At 39.7% G+C, this 18,902-nt stretch overlaps 1 long non-coding RNA gene across 1 annotated transcript; it reads right to left on the bottom strand.

Moving 5' to 3' along the window:
• Positions 1-6,699: 6,699 nt before the first annotated feature.
• Positions 6,700-17,181, bottom strand: LOC113629621 (uncharacterized). The gene is made up of 3 exons (XR_003436632.1): positions 17,170-17,181; positions 14,835-14,838; positions 6,700-6,774 (listed from the first exon to the last, which is right to left on the bottom strand). It is a non-coding gene; the product is annotated as an uncharacterized LOC113629621 (long non-coding RNA).
• Positions 17,182-18,902: the final 1,721 nt, after the last annotated feature.

The raw sequence follows: 18,902 nt of genomic DNA, 5'->3' as shown, positions 1-18,902 counted from the left end.
AGTGAAAAGACAATTAGTGTCCCGGATGGGTAAGAGCAGAGGAGGGAGGTTCATACCAGCAAGCCCGGATCGGTATAGAACCAAGTCCCAGGGTAACCGGGGTGGAGAAGAAAAACAGGAAGAGAGAGTGGCCTGGAGGAAGAAAGGACTTGAATGCTGAGGGCAAAGTCCCACCTTCACCCACACCCAGAGTAACAGGAATGCAGCAAAGTGTGGTAACTCCCCTAGAATTTCACCTGAGAGTGAGGTCGCCAAAGGGGCAGTTGCACACACACACACACACACACACACACACACACACACACACACACACACACACACACACACACCTCCTGGGAAAGCCAGCTTCCCCAGGCCAGTCACCTGGGAGGAGGCCTGTGTTCCAGCTCAGATCACGACCCATCCCATGCAGAGAGAGAGGGCTTCCTTACCCCGAGGACCATGGACAAAATTCATCAGAATTCAGGTGGTTCATGAACCTGGTTGTGAAAAACATTACTTTTATTTTCACCAGTGTCAGGAAAGGCTGACTAAGGAAGCTGAACTTTCCGGAAGGAGTTCCCGCACCATCCCCGTCCCCAGGACCCCACCTTCACTGTCAGAGGAGACCACCTCCCCCAGCAGTAAGAGAAGCACACAATCAAAGCTGCTGCGGAAAAGGAGAATAAAGTCCAGAAATTTCCACACTGGCAAGATTTGTTTTTCACCGTAACACAGACAAAATGAAAGTGGATTCTTAAAAGCAATAATAATTGCCAGTGTGTTTCCCACACTGAAAAACAGCAGCAGCACTGTGGGAACTAAGCAGGAAAATGTGGGAGTAGGAGGTGCAGACTTAGATTCTATTCACAGCTCAGAAGCCGAATTTCTAAGCCACAAAAGAACAGGCAGCCTGACAACGCTGGAGGACTTTCCCATCCACAGCTACTGCACCAGACAGAGATGGCTGGAGACTTCTTCCACCCTGAGATGTGAGGTCGAGGCCTGGGAGGAGTGCATGTAGATGCATTATATGTAGATTTTCATGCCCTGAATTTCGTAGAGAAATTAGAACCCCTCCTATTTGTAGCTATTGGTTTCCTTCCTTATCAGCGGACAAGGCAGTGAACAGGAGGTTGTAATATCTTGAAGTTGAGCGGAACGATGAATACATTCCGTTGTCTGGGACAGAATTGGGACTAATTAGTGAAGGCTGAAACAAAAGGACAGAGGGCAGAGGTCAGCAAGCTGAGACCCTGGTCTCTGCACTCCCAGGAGAGGTGTGCTGTGCACAGCACCCCTGGAAGGCTGGGACACCTGCCCCTGTGCTTTTCCTTTTTGGAGTGTCAAGCCTGATAGAGGCCTGCTGAGAGATACTAGACCCTTTGGGCTCAGGTGCAAAGCTGTAGGATTTTAAGTGGCCTCTGGTGGCAGAGGAAGTGATAGAAAGGGGGCGTGGCCCAGCAAGCTCATTTCTCTTTTCAGGTAATTCACCAAATACCAGTTTTCACAGTCCATCCCCTGACCCCAGGGACTGGTCAAATATAGTAGTCCTTTCTTTAGAGCTACCAATGTACTGACCTTCCCTTGTCTAGAGTGGGAAAAGACTGGGTGATTTGCCTCGTCCACGCGTTTCCTGGATGAACCAAGAGGGTTCTGAGTTTGCATCCAGTGATGCATCAGTCCTGGGGGTTCGTGAGCAGGCTGGACCCAGGCCAGCTCTTGCTGAGCAACGGTTGCCCTGCAGTATCACCTGGTAGGCACGTGGCCCAAATGATGGAAGGCTGGTTGGAGGCGGGACTCCGATGAGCCCGGCCCTGCTGGGACATCTCCCCAGTTCCTCTCCTTTGCCCTCAGGATTCTGTGATCCACGCCCAGGCATCTGAGCTGCAGGTCACCCCACCATGCTCCACAATGACCCCAGTCAGCACTCCATTGCGTGGGGTCACGGAGGAGCTGAGGGCGGGGCCTCTGTCTTGACCACTAGCTTTTCACCCTACCCAGACGGCACGTGACTGAAGGTTGAATTTTCTTGATAATGGAACAGGATTTCCCAAAGCACAAAGAATTCATGTAAGGATGAATATCTTCCCAAATGGGAAGCTCTGTTCGAGGAGACCCTGTATCCCCACTTTCATCCTTAGTTCTGCAGGCCCAAGAACTCTGCTAGGGCAGAGGGGCCAGGAAGAGGGTCTGCTGTGCACCAGAACTGGACTTCAGAGAGGCCCAAATCTCAGGAAATGAGGACCAGCTCTGACCCGAGAGTTCCTTTTCAGTCATTTAGGCCCAGCAGGAGCGCGGGCATCTTAGGACCGTGGGGAGAATGCCTGCTTGCCTGCAGGAGGAGAGAGGTGCTGGCTAATCTCTAATGGGACTCCTCAGACACTTGGGGGCTGATCCCCCTTTTCCCTTTCTTGCATCCCTCACAGCCCTTTGTTTTCCTCCACCTTATGGGAACTTGACCCTCACAAGCACAGCTGGTGATCCATACCTGTAAGAGATTTCCAGGGCCATGGTTCTATCAGAGTACCCAGCTTACTGGCCTCCCTCTTCCCACCTGGGCTGCCTCTGGATTAGCATCACTCAGGGGGGGAGTACCTGTGTCCAGCTCAGGTACCTGCACTCTGGGACACACACTTTCCCAGCAGGCCTTGCTTACAGGCTCCAGCCCTGGCAGGCAGGCCAGGGTGACCTGACTGAGCTCTGGTGACCCCGGGCGGGTGTCCTGCTGTGGGCCCCGGCTCTCCTGGGCCTGCTTCATCATCTGTGTTGGTTCTGGCTCTTTCTTCCTGAGTAAACTCTCCATTCAAGAGCTGGGGTACTACTCCTTGAGGGAACTTGATGGACCTCTTGCTTTTCATCCCCCATTTCCAGCTCCTTTTTCCAGATGCTCAGGATGTGTAGACCTCGAGGCTCACACAGATAACCTGCAGTCTTATCTCTCTGGGTTCCCCTTTCCCCACCCTTCCTAGGGCAGTTCACTCAGGCATGTGAGAACTCCACAGCAACACAGCAGACCAAGATGGCCACCAGTGACCCATCCATTCTCAGATAAAGTGACCCGTGGACTGTGCCTCCATGGTGACCTTCAATGGCCCCAGGGGTGTCGTCCGACACTCCTGGGATAACCCATACTCTGGACTGTATTATCCACTCTACAATCAGCACCACTCTGTCCAAAAGCTGTTCTGGGGAAACACTAAGGGCATCATTTGGTGGAGCCTAGAATCCGCAGATTTCAGAACAGGTGCAGTGATCCATCTCCCTGTGGAGCGTTCCATGTGGTCCAGGACAGGGCTAGAGGCATCATGGACCGGACTAGAGGCATCATGGACCAGACTACATGATGGCAGACCAGACTACGCAGGCCAAGCACTCCACTCCACACAGGAAAAGCATGGGGGTAAATGGACAAAACGAACATGTGGGTCTCGGGTATAGAGCAAGCTGAGCTGAGATGTCATTAGTTTAAGAGCATTGGCATAGGTTGGATTCTCCCAGAAGCAGACCTTTTAGACAAGGATATAAACCCAAGCAGTTGGGAAGCATGTCACAGTGATTGAATGTCAGCGACATGTCCAGTGATTGAATGGACAGCTCCTAGCACCCTGTGCAGACACACACCTGTAACCAAAAAGTTGAGCCTCTTTGATCTGGGCTGTCTCCATGACCAGCTCTGACCAATCTGAAGGGACAGTGGTGGTATTCTGAAACTTCTGAGCTCACGCTTTAAGAGGCAGCTTCTGTTTTCATCTGGGGGTGTGTCCAGCTGCCAAGTGAAGAAGGTCAGGTAGACTACTCTATGACACAAGCTCAGGGGCTCCCACCATCCCAGCTGAGGCAGCAGACTTGCAACTGAATATGGATTGGGTATCCCAGCCCCAGCTGAGCTCTCAGCTGAAGACAGCTGTGTGAGGGAGCCCACTGGTCCCACGCATCACAGAACAACCGCCAGCTGAGCCCAGCAAATACAGAGACATAAGGAACTGCGTAAAGCCACTACTTTGGGGATTGTTACATAACAGAAGTTAACTGATAGAGGCAGTAATGTCAAGAAGGACAACTAGGGGAGTGGGGGAGGGGCCAGGAAAGAAAAAGAAGCTAAAGAAAGTGTGTGGTGACAAATTGAAATGATAATTAGTAATCACAGCTCAGGTGTACAAAAATGGAGTCAGAGGGCCACTGAGGATTTGGTCTCAGACACATCCCAGCATCACTGAGAACTTGAATTTTCTCTGAACTGTATCAAACTCATGGACACCACCAGCCACTTTTAAAACATCTGCTAGCAGCTGCCAACTGCAACCTTGTAGTTTCAAAGTTCCCCCCTTTCACACTATGTAATCCTTCCAGACCATGACCCATCTTTGCTTAGCAAGCACCCTGACTTCTTGACAGCCCCAATTCTAATTCTTTACTTTTTTAATTTTTTGTTGAAGTATAGTTGATTTACAATGTTGTGTTAGTTTCTGCTGTACAACAAAGTGATTCAGTTACACATATATATACATTCATTTTTTCATATTCTTTTCCATGATGGTTTGTCACAGAATATTGAATATAGTTCCCTGCACTGTACAGTAGGACCTTGTTGTTTATCCATTCTATATATAATAGTTTGTATCTGTTAATCCCAAACTCCCACTCCATACCCTCCTCCTTGGCAACCACAAATCTCTATGTCTGTGGGTTCATTTCTGTTTCATAGATAAGTTCATTTATGTCATATTTTAGATTCCATATATAAGTGATATAATATGGTGTTTATCTTTCTCTGTCTGACTTATCTATACTTCACTCTAGTTCCATCCATGTTGCTGCAAATGACATTAGTTCATTCTTTTTTGTGGCTGAGTAATATTCCATGGTATACGTGTACCACATCTTCTTGATTCATCTGTGGATGGAGAATTAAGTTGTTTCTGTGTCTTCTCTACTGTGAATAGTGCTGCTATGAACATAGGAGTGCATGTATCTTTCTAAATTATAGTTTTGTCAGGATATGTGTCCAGGAGTAGGATTGTCGGATCATATGGCAACTCTACTTTTAGCGTTTTTGAGGAACCTCCATACTGTTCTCCATAGTGGCTACACCAACTTACATTCCCACCAACAGTGTAGGAGAGTTCCCTTTTCTCCACGCCCTCTCCAGCATTTATTTGTAAACTTTTTAATGATGGCTATTCTGACTGTTGTGAGAGTACCTCATTGTACTTTTGATTTTCATTTCTCTAATTAGTGATGTTGAGCATCTTCTTATGTGCCTGCTGGCCATCTGTATGTCTTCTTTGGAGAAATGTCTATTTAATTCTTCTACCTATTTTTCGATTGGGTTGTTTCTTTTTGTTGTTGTTGAGTTGTATGAGCTGTTTGTATACTTCAGAGATTAAGCCCTTGTCAGCCGCATCATTTGCAAATATTTTCTCCCATTTGGAAGGCTGTCTTTTTGTTTTGTTTATGTTTTCCTTTGCTGTGCAAAAGCTTATAAGTTTGATTAGGTCTATTTGTTTATTTTTGCTTTTATTTCTCTTGCTTGGGAGACTGACCTAAGAAAACATTGGTATGATTTATGTCAGAGAATGTTTTGCCTATGTTCTCCTCTAGGAGTTTTATGGTATCATGTCTTATGTTGAAGTCTTTAAGCCATTTTGAGTTTATTTTTGTGTACGGTGTGAGGGTGTGTTCTAACTTCATTGATTTACATGTTGCTGTCCAACTTTCCCAATACTACTTGCTGAAGAGACCATCTTTTCTCCATTGTATATTCTTGCCTTCTTTGTCAAAGATTAATTGTCCATGGGTGTGTGGGTTTATTTCTGGGCTTTCTATTCTGTTCCACTGATCTATATGTCTGTTTTAATGCCAAGACCAGAATTATTTTTTAACATAGTATCCACCATTTATTGAACATATACTCTGTGTCTAAGTTCAATAATTAAGACATTTAATCCCCACAGCAATCCTATGAGGTAAGTAGATACTTATGATGTAAGAATTTTAATTATCCTCATTTTACATATGACGAAACTGAGGCAGAGAGAGGTGAAATGGTCTGACTTCAGAGCCCACATTCCTTACCACCACATTGTGCTATTTTTTTCTAATTTTTTTTTATTACTGTTGCTTTACAATGTTGTGTTAGTTTCTGCTGTACAGCAAAGGGAATCAGCTATATGTATACATATATCTCCTCTTTTTTGCATTTCCTTCCCATTTAGGTCACCACAGAGCACTGAGTAGAGTTCACTGTGCTATACTTTCGGTTCTCATTAGTTGTCTATTTTATACATAGTAGTGTATATATGTCAGTCCAGGCTGTTTTGATTACTGTAGCTTTGTAGTATTGTCTGAAGTCTAGGAGGATTATGCCTCTTGGTTTGTTCTTTTTCCTTAGGATTGCTTTGGCAATTCTGGGTCTTTTATGGTTCCATATCCATTTTAGTATTATTTGTTCTAGTTCTCTGAAAAATGTCATGGGTAATTTGATAGGGATCACATTAAATCTGTAGATTGCTTTAGGTAGTATGGCCATTTTAACAATATTAATTATTCAAATCCAAGAGCATGGGATATCTTTCCATTTCTCTGAATCATCTTTGATTTCCTTTATTAATATTTTATAGTTCTCAGCATATAAGTCTTTCACTTCCTTGGTCAGGTTTCTTCCTAAGTAATATTTTTTTGGTGTGATTCTAAATTTTTTTTTTTTTTTACATTTCTTTTCTATTTCATTGTTAGTGTAAAGAAATGCAACTGACTTCTGTATGTTAGTCTTGTATCCTTCTACCTTGCTGACTAATCCTTGACAATTTATGTAGCCTTGCAGTTTTGCCTTTATAAGCCTCCTCTTATTTTGTAGTCCTGTGCAATGCAATTCAAGGGCCTCCTGAATCTGTGTCTCCTGGGCTGCAGTCCTAACAAACCCCCAATAAACACCCCTTTATTTCTGTCCGATCTCTATTTCTCAAGTTCTGGATAACACATGCACTGAGGTGCATGTTCCTGACCAAGCAGCTGAGGCTCCACTTTGCTGGACACCTCAGGCAACAGTGTTCAACATCCCTCAGCATTATCCCCTTTGCAGCAACTAAGAGCTGGAGTCATTTTTCCACCAACTCCCAATGGTTACCGGTTGGAGGTGCTACTTGTAGATTGCCTCCCTCAGGCATGGACCATCCCAACAGGAAAAAGAAATACTCCAGTGGAGAGTTCTGGGTGATATAGTGGACTGGCACAGACAGGAACATGGCCGCTGCAGAGATCCAGGTGGGAAGTGCCAGTGATGCTGCCCATCGGTGGAGTTCTGGGAGCTGGTGCCATCAACTCTGTGAAGAACTGTTCCCATTAATATTCATCTTACTCTCACACTCCACATTCTGGTGTCTTTCAGAATCAAATCTCTTTTTGTAAACACATTGGCTTCCATTCAGATGTTAAGACAGCTCAAGTATTACAATCTGTTTGCGAGCACTTTTATCAATGTACTGGTTAACATAAACCTTTACTATTACTCATAAAATTACTGAGACTCAATATTTATTTAGCCATCTTACTGTGGCCATGAATTCCACAAGGCCACTATCTGTTGCATAAAGAACTATTCATTTTAGCATGCTCTAAATTGACTACGTTCTTAATTTCCCTTAGTGTCTCGATGACAAACTTTATACGCAGGTATTTGGAAAGTCACAGTCATTCATCCTGTTGCTCACAACTCATTGAAGAACAAGAATAACGTTCATGGTCTTCCCATTGCTGGAGTGCTGCCTGGACCTCAACAGGTTTAAATGCTGAATTTTAAAACAACAGTTAAAATATTTCATTGCCACCTCATGAGGCTGAACTGTCTCTTTTTCATGAGTGCTTTAGATACCTTGGCTCTTTTTTCCATCTTTCCCACATTCTGTTTAAGCACCCTAATACATAAGATGATTCAAATAATTGTTAATTTAGAGGTAAAGTTATGCTTAAATAATCAAAATAAACATATTTACACTACATTCCAAGCAAAATGAATCTATGCAATTTACATAAACTCATCTCATCTTGGTTTCATTATAAAAATTATCTTGAAAATAGAGAATAAAATGTTACACTCTAGAATTTGCACTGTGGCTATTTCTCGCTGGTAATGTTTTCCCAGTTATTTTCAAATATTCCTCTATATTCTTACCATCATTCTTATATTTTTCCTATGAAATTAAAATAGTTATAAGTAAATACTAATATTATAAATAAAAATGTGCAGTTTAATGAAAATGCTGTATTGTAGAAATTGACATCTGTTTGTATTTCTTTTTTAACATGTTTTTTTTTTTTTAATTTGCATACATTCATGACAGGTAGAAGTAGCACAGGCTACGGACGTGCAGGCTCAGCGGCCATGGCTCACGAGCCCAGCCGCTCCACAGCATGCGGGATCCTCCCAGACCGGGGCACGAACCCGCGTCCCCTGCATCAGCAGGCGGACTGTCAACCACTGCGCCACCAGGGAAGCCCTGTTTGTATTTCTTTATCTGAAGATATTGCTCATGTCACACTGGACTTACTTTTTCTGTATCTTTTTAACAGCTTTATTGAGATATAATTTACATACCCTCCAATCCACTTATTTAAAGTCTACCATTCAACTGATTTTTAAAAAAAAAATTTATTGGAGTATAGTTGATTTACAATGTTGTGTTAGTTTCAGGTGTACAGCAAAGTGATTCAGTTATATATATATCCACTCTTTTTCTTTTAAGATTATTTTCCCATATAGACCATTACAGATTATTGAGTAGAGTTCCCTGTGCTATACAGTAGGTCCTTATTAGTTATCTATTTTATATATAGTAGTGTGTATACGTCAGTCTCAATCTCCCAATTTATCCCCCACCACTTATCTCCTGGTAACTATAAGTTTGTTTTCTACATCTGTGACTCTACTTCTGTTTTGTAAATAAGTTCATTTGTACCCCATTTTTTAGATTCCACAAATAAGCGATATCATATGATATTATCTTTCTGTGTCTGACTTACTTCACTCAGTATGACAATCTCTAGGTCCATCCATATTGCAGCAAATGGCATTATTTATTCTTTTTTATGGCTGAATAATATTCCATTGTATATATGTACCACATCTTCTTTATCCATTCGTCTGTTGATGGACATTTAGGTTGCCTCTATGTCCTGGCTATTGTAAATAATGCTGCAGTGAATATTGGGGTGCATGTATCTTTTCGAATTATGGTTTTCTCCAGGTATGTGCCCAGGAGTGGGATTGCTGGGTCATATGGTAGTTCTATTTTTAGTTTTTTAAGGAACCTCCCTACTGTTCTCCTTAGTGGCTGTACCAATTCACAATCCCCTTCAACAGTGCATTTCTCTAATAATTAGTGATGTTGAGCATCTTTTCCTGTGCTTTTTGTCCATCTGTATGTCTTTGGAGAAATATATATTTAGATCTTCTGCCCATTTTTTAATTGGGTTATTTGTTTTTTTATATTGAACTGCATGAGCTGTTTGTATATTTTGGAGATTAATCCCTTCTTGGTTTCTTCATCTGCAAATATTTTCTTCCATTCTGAGGGTTGTCTTTTTGTTTTGTTTATGGTTTCCTTTTCTGTGTGAAAGCTTTTAAGTTTAATTAGATCCCATTTGTTTATTTTTGGTTTTATTTTCATTACTTTAGGAAGTGGGTCAAAAAGCTTCTTGCTGCAATTTATATCAAAGTGTTCTGCCTATGTTTTCCTCTAAGAGTTTGATGGTGTCTGGCCTTACATTAAGGTCTTTAATCCATTTTGAGTTTATTTTTGTGTATGGTGTTAGGGAGTGTTCTAATTTCATTCTTTTACATGTAGTTGTCCAGTTTTCCCAGCACCACTTATTGAAGAGACTGTCTGATTCTAGTGCATTCACACAGTTGCACAATCATCACCGTAATCAATTTGAGAAAATTGTCATCACCCCCAAAAAAACTCCATAGCCATCAGTAATTACTCCTATTCCCCAAGCTCGCAGAGGGAAAGGAGATGTGATGATGGAAGCAGAGGTTGGAAGGATGCGAGGAGGGGCCATGGGCTAGGGAACATAGGCAGCACATAGAATTTTTAAAGGACAAGAAAATTAATTCTCCCCTAGGGCCTCCAGAGAGAAATGCAGCCCTGCTGACACCTGGAATTTAGCCCATTGAGATCCATGTCAGACTTCTGACTTACAGAACTAAAAGATAATAAATTTATTTTGCTTTAAGCCACAAGGGTTTTAGTAATTTGTTACAGCAGCAATAGAACACTACTACACTAGGGTATTAGGAACAAAATTTATTTTTGTGTATTGATCTTGTATCTTGCAACCTTGCTATACTCACTTACTTATTCTAATCATTTTTAATTAATTCCTTAGAATTTTCTATATACAAGACCATATCATCTTTGAAAGACATAGTTTTACTCTTCTTTTCCAATCTGGATACATTTTACTTTTCTTTTTGCCACTCAGCTTGTGGGGGGATCTCAGTTCCCCAACCAGGGATTGAACTTGGGCCCCTGGCAGTGAGAGCACCAAGTCCTAACCACTGGACTGCCAGGGAAGTCCCTTCTTTTCCTTGAATACATAATTATCCTGTCTAGAACCTCCAGTACAATTTTGAGCATAAGTGGCAAGAATGACATTCTTATCTTGTTCCTGATCTTAGGGACAAGATGATGTTAACTTTGGGTTTTTGCAGATGCTATATATCACGTTGAGGAAGTTCCCTTCTATACCTAGTTTGTTGAGTTTTTTCATCATGAAAGAGGGATTTTGTCAAATGCTTTTTCTTGTCTATTGAGATAATCATGTGGTTTTGCCCTATGTTGTAAGGGAACCCAGGATTTGTTGTACTCAGGTGTGGTAAGACAGGCAGACATGAAAATGACTGTTATAATACATTTACTCATAATTCCATAGAAACAGGAGACATGGCACTCTGCAGGGCCATACACAGAAACACCAGGGTCAGTCAGACAAAGAGAGTGATGAGAAAATGTGTGCAAGAAACTTTACTGTGGTTTCTGCAGAAAGGAATGGGTGAGGCAGGGAAAGCAGGTTTAGGATGGGATAATTTGGATAATTTCAACAGGTTCTAGGGAATAGGGATTGACTCTGGTTGTCTTGTACCTAGCCCTGGGGTGATTAGGGCAGGGGGTAATAACCCTGAGTGTGAGAGCCAGATAGAGAAGGTGGTTAGGGTGTAGGCTCTGGATTGGTTGGTTTGCACATGGAGGGTACACTTTGGGGCAAGCTGTTTGCTGTCTCTAGAAACTGTTTCATTCTGGGAGGGGCAGTCCCTTCAGGGTCAGCCAGGCTCCCAATAAAAGCATCTGAAAACAGAAGAATAAAAAGACATGCTTAATACACCCTGTATTCTATTGAAATTATGTATTACATGAATAGATATTTGGATATTAAACCAACATTGTATTCCTGGATAAACTCCACTTGATTATGACATATAATCCTTTATACATTGGTAGATTTGATTTACTAGTATTGTAAGAATTGTTAGAATTATTTTGTCTGTATTTTTAAAAGATACTGGTCTATAGCTTTGTTTCTTGTTTGTTTGTTTGTTTTCCTGTAATGACTTTGTCTTGTTTTGAGTAAAGGTAACCTCATAGAATGAGTTGGGAAATGTTACCTGCTCTACTATTTTGGAGGAGATAATTGTGAAGAATTGGTATTATTCCTTTAAATATTTGGTAGAATTGACCCATGAAGCCATCTGAGTCTGGGCTTTTCTTTGTGGGGAGTTTGTAAGTTAATGATTCAGTCTCTTTGCTTGTTATAGATCTATTCAGATTTTCTGTTTATTCTTGAGTCACTTTCAGTAGTTTGTATCTGTTTAGGTGTTTTTCATTCTGAAATATTTTGAGCCAATTTTTAAGTGCATAATTTCATGAACGTTTTCAAATTTATTAACACAGTTATATAAATACTTCTCTAATGAGTTGTATCTTGTTTATATTTGATATTATGTCTCCTTTCAATAAAGCTCAGAGGAAGACAAAGCCGAGGGTAGCATTGAGCTTGGAGGTTCCTTCAGAAAAGAAATGTAAGTATTTATTAGGTGGTCCATGTGAAATTGCTCTTTATAAAATCAAAAATGGTCAAATATTTTTAATTTCATATGGTTCAACTTCATTAGTTACCTAAAAATATCTCAGTCTTTGTTTATAACTAAATTCCTTATCTTTCCCTTCATTTTGGCTGTTCTGTCTCCTACCTTAATCTGCTAATACATCCAAACACCCAAGCAAAAACAGTGTTACTTGAGACACCTTAAGCCTCTTGCTGTTTCACCTCCTCTGTCCTAAGTCAGTCTCTAGTTACTGTAGACTCTTATGGTCAGTGTGTCTCTGTGACTTATATCTCACTCCTCTGCATCTCCACAATGTGGTTTTGGCTGAAGTTCACACTTTTTCTCACTTGGATTATTGTCCCTAGTCATTCCCTCTTCTCCCTCCTAAAATCATTCCTCTACCCTGCAAAAAAATAGATTCTCTTTTCTCCTAATATAAAGCATATGCTTTCCTCTGATTTAAAAATCTTTCACTGACCACAGGATGAAATCTAAATTTACTTGCAATAGCCTATGTTCCTCCTCAATGCTTTTCCTACACCTAAACGTTCCAACAGGCAGCTTACTGCACCGTTCTGTCCTCTGAATCCCAGTGATCACAAGGTACGTCCAGTGACTGATTCCTTTAGAATTCTACTGCCTACTCCACTGAATGCTTGGAATGTTCTTCATTTTTTAGCAGCCCAGTGAACTCGTGCTCATGTTTTAATTTTCAGCTTAAATGTCTACAACTGTAAATCAACTTTTCTGCCAACCATCCTGCCCTAAACTATTAAAATTTACCAATTACCTACATATCTCCACCCAACTCTGTACAAATACTATCATAAAAATTACATTTTGTTTATAAAAACATGTGAGTACACACGCACACTTATACATACAATCCGTATTCCTCTATGGAATTCGAAGCTCCTTGGCAGCAGTGACATGCATTATTGGTACAATTATCTCTACTGTTTCTTTTTGGTTGAGGCTCATTTGGTAAGAGTTGCAGAAAAAGTAAGAGAAGACATATATATATGAGGATGATGATGATGAGCTGGGAGCATTGTGTAACAAACAAAAAGCTTCAGCAAACAAGTGTGTCTTAATTTGTATGTGGATTTCTTAGGACACAGTGGAAGAAGCAAACAGCATTAGGCAGAAGCCATTCGTAAGGAAAGGGGTGGTGGGCATGAAGCACACAGAAATATGTAAATGAGAATCAGTGAATAAGGTTGTTAATCATGTTAGCTCATAATTTTCACCAAGAGGAATGAAGTAGGCCAGGATTCAAAGAGGATATATGCTTATTTTGTACTTAGTGTGTACCAAGTATACTATGTTGTTTCTTTGTTTGTTTACATTTAATAAAATTCCTATAGGATGAGTCAATTTTTCTCAGTCTAGTTCTATTGTGTGATAAGTAATACTAATTCAGGGATTACTTTTTTAAAAACCTTGTCTTGGTTCTCATTTGTATTTTAATGAGGCTTGCTAGTCATATAACATCTTAAAGCAGAAATTTTGGAAAAGGTTTAAATATCATTTTTTCATATTTCTAAATTACAAAGGCTCAGAATATCATGGGAAAATTACATACATTAAGATAAGTGACTTTCCCAAAGTCAGTTATTTTATAGGCAGAGAAACCCAGTGTGTCTCATTCCAGCTTCTTTATGGCCTCCCCTGCATTGTCCTGCCACCCCAAGACTAAGTGGGCTAGATTTACTCATGTGTCATGGTTGAAGGGGATCAGGGTTGGATGAACTGCTGTTGAAGTGACCATCAAGTGTGTGATATATCACACGTGCTGGTCCACTTAAATCAATGCCCAGATGGTAGAGGGTTTGCATAGGTGTGGAGCTGTGCATAAAGCTTCTCCCAGTGGATGAGTCGTGGTCATGGACAAGGGCTTCAAATGCATAGAGCGCAGGATCATCTTAGGGGTGTCCCCAGAACCCCCTCCCAGGTTCCAGGATGGCTTCATACTGTAAGCACTGATTCTTTACATTTGTTGAGTGGAGAACTAGGAATTAAGCACTCTTCTTAGACCGTGAGACTCTCTTCTCTCTGTTCCACGGGAATATTTTTTGTCTCCAAAGGAATGTTGCACTGGAATGGTGTAAATTTCACGACAGCTTATAGCGTGTTGAGAAGAATATCATCCTTGACATCAAGACCTGAGTGGTCTGGGTCCTTCCGAGTGGTAGTTTTGTATCCTGGAACCTTTTAAATGATCTCTCTTGGTTTGGCTTTTCATCTCTAAATCAGTGAGAGTAATTCCTACTTTACCTATTTCTCAGGACAGCTGTGAAGATTAAATGAGAATTTATGCATAAATGTCTTGTCAACTACAGAAGTTTCTCCAGTATTAGGTGCTATTATGTAGAAGAGCTGAATAAAAGGAAGAATAAATTTTCACTAAAGACAAAGACAAAGCCAGTCACACAGCATGAAGTACCTGCAGCTGTAAAAGATTATTATCAGAAAAGAAGACACCAAATCTGTTCTCTAAGATTAGATGTAGATCGTATTTTAAATCCCTTAAACACCACTTAATCCTCCCCTATTTTAAATAACTGTATAGTTTTAAAAATAATTGTTCTTTGAAGAGAATGTGAAAGATACAAAAACGTTTACAGAAGAAAAAACAAACAAACACCTATATTTAAAAGCTGAGGCTACCCACAATTTATATGTGTACTTCCTTACCTGTAAACACTAAATATTCAGCTTTTTTCTGGTGTTTTAAGCATATATTTACATTCCTTCAAGATCCTATGTGAACGTTCACTTAATGGGTACATAAAATTCTTATGATGAAGATTTTCCTTCTTTTCTTGTAAAATATTGCTTTGTTTGTTACCAGTCTTCTCTCTCCCCTTAGCCAGCAGCAATGCCAGATGACTCTCCCTGACCTTAGCCCACTGGTTTCCATCCCACCTGTCCTCTCCTCTAGGCTCCTTGTTACTGATTGATAAAGAAATATACTCCTATAAGTACCCAACTCCTGCCTGGATCCTCTGTTGATATGGATAGGGGATTGAGGCTGAGGCCAGTGGGAAAATGCTCCCACCACACACACACACACACACACACACACACACACACCTTGTTCATCCTGGAAGGGCAGCACTGCAGTCTCCACCCTGGCTTCCCCCTTTCTCACCCCCCACCTCACACTGAACCCTCCAACTGCCATTCCCTCTGTTAAGAGTAATGACTCACTTTCTAGGGATCTAGGCTAAGACCCTAGAGAACAGCCCTTCACTATTCTCTCCCAGGTGCCCACAAGCTCTAAAATACCCCAGGTGCTTCAGTGGATGGGTCCATTTCTCTTTCTCTGTTTCCTCCTCTAGCCCTGGACTTGGATTTCCCATGGATGAGGGAAGCTGAACCATGATGGGGAAGACCGGACTTGGGACTGGGCATCCCAAAGCCAGGAAGGCTATGGCTCCCTGATTCTATGAATGTTCAAGGCAGAGGGCTAGAGACAGTGAGGACTGATTCCTGCCTATTTCCTGGGCCAGAAGTTTACTCTATGAGATGCCAGCACCTCAGTTGATTGTGCTTTTCTTCCTCCTTCACTGGCCCTTTGATTGCTGGAAATGCTTTCCAAATTCTGAGCTAAGGATACTGGTGATCTTTGTGTTCTTTGTTGCTGCGACATTGCAGCTTTTTTCTATCCCTTCCCAGGCAGACAAATTTTTGAGAAGCCATCGCTAACCACACACATTTTATCCTGGAGTCTAAGTCACTTTGTGTATGTACAGAGAAAATAATATTCAGTTTTTCTGAGACAGGAGGTAAACTGTGATACCAAATGCTTAATATGGTATGATTTGTAAATATAGAGCAGCAAAATGAATAATTTATTATAATTACATTGGCCATGTCACAAATAATTTGGCACAATGATATACTAGTTCTTTAGGGCCACAGACTGGGAAGCTTAAACAAGAGAAATTAATTTCCTTACAATTCTAGAGGCTAGAAGTCCAAGATCAATGTATCAGCAGGGTTGGGTTTCCTTTAAGCCTTTCTTCTTAGCTTGTAGATGGCCTTCTTCCCACTGTGAGCATGCTCTAACCTACTCTTCTTATAAGGACATCAGTCATTTGGATTAGAGCTCACCCATATGACCTCAGTTTAACTTAGTTACCTCTTTAAAGACCTTATCTCCAAATACAGTTACATTCGGAGGTACTGGGGATTAAGACTTCAGCATATAAATTTGGAGGGACACAGTTCACCTCATAATAGATGTTAAGAGCAATCCAGAATGATTTTTTAAATAGTATCGCATTTTGTTGAAAAGATAATTATCTGTTTCAAAGAGTTATTAATTCATTTTAAACATAAATTCATACATCAGACTGTAATTCTTATTAATTCACACAATATTTAAGCTATGGCATTCAAGTATTATGTTCAAAGTTCATATCAAGAGCATGAGCATTCATTGCTAATTCAAAATAAAAATAAATTTGTACCAGAAAAAAAAAATCTTCCAGTGGGTTTCATAAAAGTTGCTTTAAAATTTAGCACTCAAGATAATCAAAAGAACTAACATTGTACATCATATTCTAATTCCCTTGTGTGTTTGAAACATTGACATATAAAATGCCTTTAAGGAAATGCTTGTAATTATTGTACTTTAGTACTTTATATTCTGCATGTTCAGGAAATGCAACAAAATCTTAAGTAATAGAGTATCAAAATCAAAATTACTCTTCTATCATTATCAGCATTCTAATAGTCCCTTGCCAACAATATACCAGGACATTTTAAAAAGCTTTGCAAACAGCAATAAGAAGTGAATGTTTCTTATCCCTGATCAAAGAAAACCCACAGAAAAGAGTTTAAATATCCAAAGTAAAATATGTATAACAATCCTGATTTCTATAATAACCATCTTTATTACAAGAGCTTTTTAAGAACAAATCTGTTTGTAGTTTAGAAAAGTTCAGATAATTTTTGGAATTTAAAAAATAAAATATGCCCTTTAAAATCATATAAAAACTTTTTGTTCTGTGATTTTTTTAAATTCTAAATTCTTTAGTATTTACAAGATGAATTTTATGTATCTAATATTTCACATTTATTATAATTGGTTATTTCAATAATAAAGTATAAAAAATTTTGTGTCTTCTTATTTCTTTTATTTTTATAGTTTAAAAAATTTTAAACTTGAACTCATTTATCTTATAATTGGAAGTTTGTACCTTTTGACCACCTTCACCCCTTTCCCCTACCCAACCTCCAGGTCTGGCAACCACTAATCTTTTCTCTGTTTCTATGAGCTGATTATTTTAAATTCCACGTATAAGTGAGATCATGCAGTATCTTTCTCTGTCTGACTTAATTCACTTAGCATAACATCCTTAATTTCCATCCACATTGTTACAAATGACAGGATTCCCTTCTTTTTCATGGTTAAATAATAGTCCATTATATATATATGTATATATCACATTTTCCTTATTCATTCATCCATCCATGGACACAAGTTGTTTCCATGTTTTGGCTATTGTGAATAATGCTACAATGAACTTGGGGGTACAGATATCTTTTTGAAATAGTGATTTCATTTCCTTCTTGTTATATACCCAGAAGTGGAATTTCTGGATCTTTTGGTAATTCTATTTTTAATTTTCTGAGGAACCTCTATACTGTTTTCCATACTGACTGCACCTATTTATATTCTCGTCATGTAGAAGGATTTCCTTTTCTCCACATCATCATTAGGACTTATTCTTATTTCTTACTTCACAAATCAGTCTAACTCTCTATATGCAATTATACTGAGTAGTTCAGAAATATTTCAAACTACATGAATATTTATAGTTAAACATTAAGATGTATTTCTTTCTACTAAATTGTGCTTTGCAACACAGAGTGAGGTGAAAAGTTGAAATGTATCCTATTTCCAATCAATATTGTCTATTATTCGGTCACAATATTAATTCCTGACACTGACAATTTGAAATATTTTGTTTTATATATGTCTTGATATGAATAAAATGGGCATTTGTGTTGTTTTTCATTGTGATTTCCTCTTCCCATCTATCTGAATCTCCCTTTGTTATGGTGGTGAGAAGGTTAAAGAGAAAGGTGTTCTCGTAATAGCAAAGCAGAGGACTTCCAAATGGTATTAATTGAAAACAGAGTAGTAAAATTTGACTAAACGCTTTCAAACAAGCAATGGAGCCCTGTTCCCTTACATTCTCCATCACTTACACATTTCATCAGGTCAGAAAACATGTAAATATAAGCCCCCAGTGTCTTAACTGAGTTTCCTTTTTATTTCCTCAGACCAGGTTTCCATCTCCACCCCTCTTTCTTGAATCAGCACAGTTGCCTTGTAACTGCTCCCTACCCAGTTTCTTCTTTGTTCACAGGATATAACATTCATAACACATCCTAATGTATGTTATCTTTATTGCATCCTTCTCTTCCCTGTTGAAAATTTATGTGACTCCTCCCACTGAATTATTTTTATTCATAAGAACAAACAACAAATTTGACAAAGATGTGACCCAAACCCAGGTTTAACTAACCCCAGATTCCTTGATTTTTTTAACTATATGTTATTCTATCTATGAGTGTCTCTCAATTCTACATAGTGAATTTTACATGAAAAAAATAATTATTATGGTACCTATTTATTAACTTGAATTATCTTTATTTTGATGTTACTTGAATATCCATGATACAAACTGTGAATTTCTCATGCCTAGAATTTCTATACATTGATAAAGCCAAAAACAAATTTGTAAAGTAAATAAAAATAATATTAAATCAACAAAACAAAGATGCTTAAAACCACTGC

This window comes from Aethalodelphis obliquidens, unplaced genomic scaffold, assembly GCF_003676395.1.
Source record: "Aethalodelphis obliquidens isolate GAN/ISIS:26980383/991018 unplaced genomic scaffold, ASM367639v1 scaffold27, whole genome shotgun sequence".
Lineage (NCBI taxonomy): Eukaryota > Metazoa > Chordata > Mammalia > Artiodactyla > Delphinidae > Aethalodelphis > Aethalodelphis obliquidens.
Note: the sequence above shows the minus strand (reverse complement) of the source record. Positions and strands in the feature narration are given on the sequence as shown.